This window comes from Tauraco erythrolophus, chromosome 3 (assembly GCF_009769465.1).
Source record: "Tauraco erythrolophus isolate bTauEry1 chromosome 3, bTauEry1.pri, whole genome shotgun sequence".
In the NCBI taxonomy this organism is placed as follows: domain Eukaryota; kingdom Metazoa; phylum Chordata; class Aves; order Musophagiformes; family Musophagidae; genus Tauraco; species Tauraco erythrolophus.
In genome coordinates this window covers 91936452-91942451 of record NC_141467.1, presented here as the reverse complement: position 1 = coordinate 91942451, position 6000 = coordinate 91936452, and positions in this window count along the sequence as shown.

Here is a 6000-nt window from a genome sequence, read left to right as displayed (position 1 = left end):
AGACATGGACAGTGAGATCGAGTGCACCCTCAGCAAGTTTGCAGATGACACAAAGTAGTGTGCTGTTGTGGACACACTGGAGGGAAGGAATGCCATCCAGAGGGACCTTGACAGGCTGGAGAGGTGGGCCTGTGAGTACCTAGTGAAGTTCAACAAGGCCAAGTGCAAGGGCCTGCACGTGGGTCAGTGCAATCCCAAGCACAAGTACAGGCTGGGCGGCACAGAATGGATTGAGAGCGCCCTGAGGAAAGGAACTTGGGGGTGTTGGCTGAGGAGAAGCTCAACATGAGCCGGCAATGTGCACTGGCAGCCCAGAAAGCCAAAGCTATCCTGGGCTGCATCAAAAGGAGCATGGCCAGCAAGTGGAGGGAGGTGATTCTGCCCCTGTACTTTGCTCTCATGAGATCCCACCTGGAATGCTGCATTCAACTCTGGATTCCCCAACACAAGAAGGACGTGGAGCTACTGGAACGAGTCCAAAGGAGGGCCACGAAGATGCTCCAAGGGCTGGAACACCTCTGCTATGAAGACAAGCTGAGAGAGTTGGGGCTGTTCAGTCCGGAGAAGAGAAGTCTCTGGGGTGATCTTATAGCAGTCTTCTATTACCTGAAGGGGGCCTACAAGAAAGCTTTTGGAGAGGGACTTTTTACAAGGGTGTGTAGTGACAGAACAAGGGGCAATGGCTTTAAACTGAAAGAGGGTAGATTTAGATTTGACCTAAGGAAGAAATTCTTCCCTGTGAAGGTGATGAAGCACTGGAACAGGTTGCACAGAGAAGTTGTGGATGTCCTATCCCTGGAAGTGTTCAAGCCCAGATTGGATGATATTTGAGTAACCTGACCTAGTGGAAGATGTCCCTGCCCACGGCAGACGGTTTGGTACTAGACTATCTTTAAGGTCTGTTCCAACCCAAACCATTCTACCATTCTATGATGTTAGCCAGGCTTTTAATAATGTCTCCCATAACATCTTCATAGACAAATCAATGAAGCACAGGGTAGATAACTTCTCAGTGAGGTGGTTGAAAACTAGTTGAGTTTCCAGGACCAAAGGGTTGTGATCAGCAGTACAGAGTCCATCTGGAGGCCAGCTACTAGTGATGTACCCCAGAGGTCAATATTGCCAATATTCTTTAAGTTTTTCATTGATGATCTGGGTGATAGAACAGTGCACACTCTCAGGAAGTTTGCAGATGATATAAAGCTGCAAGGAGAGGTTGATACATCAGAGGGTTGCGCTGCAATTAGGAGGGACCTCAACAGGCTAGAGAAATGGGCTGACAGGAACCCCATGAAGTTCAGCAAATGAAAATGCCAATCCTGCCCCTGGGGAGGAACAATCCCATGTACCAGGACAGGCTTGGGCAGACCAGCTGGAAAGCAGCTTTGCGGAAAAGGTCTTGGGGGATCCCAGTGGACTACCAGTTGAGTCAGCAATGTATCCTTGTGACAAAGGTGGCCAACAACCACAGGTGGCCCAGAGAGGTTGTGGAGTTTCCATCCTTGGACATATTCAAAATCTGACTGGACACAGCCCTGAGAAATGTGTTCTAGTTGACCCTGCTTTGAGCAGAGGGTTAGACTGGATGATGATCAGAAGTGCCTTCCAGCCTCAGCCTCTTTGCAATTGTTCAGTATGGAAAGCAGAGCCATGAAGCTGAACATTGAGAATACACAATAGGAAATGCAATGTGCTCCATAACTATGGCCAATGAGAAAATTCCCTTTCAAGGTGTGTATTGAGAAGGTTCCTTCAAGTTATTATGACAGTATTGTGCAGGATAGATCCTTATGTCTCTTAAAACATGGGTTTTAAATTATTTATTGCAGTATAAACCACCTGAACGCAGACATATGGAGGTTCATGTGCAGTGTCTGTATTTGCTCGGAATCGTATAAAAAGTAGGCATGATCCGTCATTTTCCAATCTGGTCTTTAAGAAAGAAGGATTTATCACACTAAAGTATAAATACACTTCCCTGAGTGTACAGTCTATACACAGAAACTGGTGTTGTAATATTAAAACCACAGAGTTTACCTTCCCTGTAAGGACCTGCTCTGTTCAACTGGCTTGTCACAGCAGAGTAACATTTACTGTTTACTTCATTACTTGCCTAATGCATAAGGTCAAGTATAAATCTAAGAAGGTAATAGGTTAAAAATCTCTTTTAGAATGAAAGCAATAAGACTTTTCATATTTATTTCAATAGAGCCAAGACTTTACTCTGTGTAAGGGTCTACAGGACCTATAAAAGGATGCTCTTTAACACAGCAGTGATATCAACACGACTCCGAAGATTAGAGCAGATACAGAGTTCAATTTTATGCAAACAGTATTTAGTTTCTATAATGCCAATGACATAACCACAATAACTTGGTCATCTCTTTTTTTTCCCCCTTCGCTTATTTTGTGAATGTTTATAGATGTGGGCTGTTATGCAAAAAATATATTTTTTGGACTATAACAAAGCTGTTTTCAGTTAGTGAAATGGTAAAAAGTTACAGTTCTGAAAAGGGCACTGTAGTGTCACATTTATTTATTCCTGGATAAAGTGTGGTTCCATCACTCTCTTTTTTCTGGTGTTTTTTTTGGTATCCATTCTGTGAAATAAAGTTGGCTACATGCTGAGAATACAACCATTAATTTCAAACCAAAGTGAATTTATTCAGCTTATTTATAAATCTGTCAGAATCAAAAACTATGGAGAAAAGAATGATTTAGCTGATGCTGTGATATTGTATAGCTTTAGGCAAAACAGAAATTGTAGGTTTGCAATCAGATTTGCGGGGACTATGCTGTGTCCATAGATTTTCTTTGTCCCTTTCAGCTTTCCTGCAAGTAGATCTCTGTGGAAGTCAAACACTTTATGTTTATCCCTTTTAAATAGGGTCCTTGCCACAGTCTCCAGCTTAGCTGTAACTCTAGCTGCTTTGTAGACTCCTCAAGGGCCTCAGAGGAGTCTTGGGTTTTTGGCTGCCAGCTCTTCCCTGCAGGTTCCTGCAGTTTTCTTCCTCCAGACCTGTTTCTTAGGCTGTCTCCTTTGACCAACAGCAATTGCTGCAGAAGGCTTATATTAATCTTAACAGCTGCAGTTCTCTTCTCCAGGATTAAATGGGAGTGAACCAATTCATCTGAAGTCTGAGAACCATTAACTCAGAACAAAAGCATTTGAGAGAAAACATGGATCAAAAGAACAAGCGACAAGCATAGTTGGCTCCCCAGGTAATGACCCAGCTCTCTCCAAACAAGCTACCATGGACAGCCAAGTGTTTGCCAGCTCTTGGATACATGTCGTTTCTTACTTCTCTCTGTCCTTTGAATCTTTCATCGTCATGCCCTACTGAGCTGTACTGGATAAATTTGAGTTTCCTCTGCTGGACCGCTAAGCTTTGAGAGATTTGTTACTTGATTGTCCTTTCTATCGGGCATTTACAATAATTTGGTGTGCTGACAAGTGAGGAAGGTGTCACTTACGCTGCCCAGCAGGCCAAGCATATGGGCTTAAGCCAACTCATAAAGATTCACAGCAGGCTTATGGCATATAGGATGGGGTCCCTGCGTTGTCCGTGGTTCCATGGCGTCCTTCACAATCCTCATCTCACATCACAGAAAATTAGAATATATTACAAAACGCTCACTGAGGAAGGAATGATCTCATCTGCAAGGGGATTAAAATCGATATCCGTCTGGGTAAGGCCCATCTTGGTACATATGAGCTGCACGTAGCACATTAAGTCCTTGACCCCCAGACATTAATACGATACCAATCAATTGATAATGTTTCAAGGTTTATCTCCTTGATATCTAAGTAGTCCATGGGCTTGTTCTCAGCAGAATTCCACTTGGGAAGTTTATCTTTTTGTACAGCTAACGGCACTAATTGGTCAGTAGCTATTTTTTGATGCATTTTTGCTCTGTTTTGCCACTGTGTCCAGCCCATAACCAGCCCACAAATAACGGTTCTGTCTACATAGACCTGTCTTTCTTTATGTGATTGTGCTTGTGCTTTCTATTCACAGAGGATCAAACACAGCAGAGCTGTAGCCAAAGTACACTTGTTTTCCTGTGTTCAGATGATCTGGGCAGTGGGTTATTGCTACCTGAGTAAGAGTAATCCTTTTTAATTTCTGAAATCAGCAGGGTTTTAGGTAATTCAAATATGAGTAAAGTGCTGACTGTACAAAAAAAAGTACGGTTCCTTTTGCTTTGGGAAAGTATTGAGTGTATCAAATGGCAGGCAAAAAACGCTCTTGCACAAATGTGTTAAGAGTTTCCATGATCTTTGTTCCATGCTCTCAGCCTTGGTGCAGGTTTTGCCTTGATGGGATAGTGTTATCTCGTGTCACCGCGCGGTTCCGGTCTGAACTGGCCCCTGGTGACACAGCAGAGGAGGCAGCCTGACGGGTGGCCAGTGATCCCCCGTCTCCATATCACCTAGCACTCTGTCTCTAGCTTTGTTTATGCCAGTTTAGAGATACCAGCTACAAGTTTCCATTCATTACTGCCCCCTCTCACTTTGGTAACACTGCTGAGCACTTCAACTTCTATCGTGCATCCTCTTGAGAGAACAGAAGGCGTTTTTCCCTGTCCGTGGTTCAATGGATTTTGACAAAGTACTTACAAAATGTAGTATCCCAGACAGGAAATACTGGGCATATAAAACTCTAACTCATCTTGGTGATACCCACACATCTATGTGTATAGCTAAAAAACATAGAATTGTTAACAGGGAGAAAAGTTTTCACTGTAAATGTCAGTTCTATTGCTTAGTTTTTGTTTGTTTCAACCTGTCCCAGGGTTTCTTTGCATGCTGGGATCTTTTGCAGTGCAGTATTTCAGAGGCAGAGGTTGAAAGTCCTCCGTTTCTATTAAGAGTTCTGCTCTGATTTTGCCACAGATTAACCCAGCAGGTTAACAAGGATGCTGTCTAACATACTTATGTGACTATCACAGTTTGTTGCCAGGGCTTTTTTAGACCCCATTCATCAAATGTGTAGTCAGCTGGGATTAGGGTTAGAGTTAGGTTTATTTTGGGGCAAGAGAACCTAAAGGTACCTAAACTGGGGACTGTTTATTATGGGACTTACCTCCCCTATTCATCACATTCCCCATCATCAAGATAGAGACAGCATTTGTTTGCCATTATGTTAGAACTGTAGTGGGAACCAACTGATTATGAAGGGCTTAAAAATTTCTGTGAAGCCCTTGAGAAGTGTCAGACAGAACATATTACCAAAGAGTTGTGTGCCAAAATCCAGGATTTTTATGTTGAAAATCAGTGTTTCTGCTGCTTTCTGGTGACCTCCAGGATCTGCTTGAGAACTGGAAGTATCAAAAAGCCGGTTGCAACCCTTACCAGCTTGAGCTGCTGCAATGCTGATGCAGTTTCAGAGCAATCAGTCTGTGTGTGTTGCTAGCAACTCTTTTCCAACGGGACTCTTACAACTAAATGTGCTAGGTATATACCTCTGGTCATCCCTTGGCCCTTAGTTCGGGATCTCAAGAAAGATGTTCTCAAGGATAGTGGAGCATCTGCAGGCTCACTAGGGATGTTCTTCAAACTGAGGCAACCCTCAGTGATCCAACAGCTAGTTTGTTTCTGCTTCACATGTGTGTGAAGGGCAGCTCACTAGCCATTGGAGCAGCCACCTGTTTTGAAAATATTTGCTCTGTGTCACATTTGTAGTTCAACCCTGAGATCCAGTCAGGATGGACAGGAGCTTCTCCCAAATGAGAACTGCTGAATGCAGATCGCTGAAGGATCGTGTGGTCTGGAACTTTAAATTTCAACCCCTTTGTGTCAGCATTACCCTTCCCACAAAATGTTTGATTTTGTAAGATCAGAGAGATCAAATAAGATGCATTAATTATTCAGTCTTGTTCAGATTTTAGTCATGAGTGGCACTGGGATCTCCTTACCTAAAGCAAGGATAATTGAGTGTTTGAGATACAGCAAATCCGGCAAATGGAGATTTTGTGGAGTGTTTCACCGAATTTCAT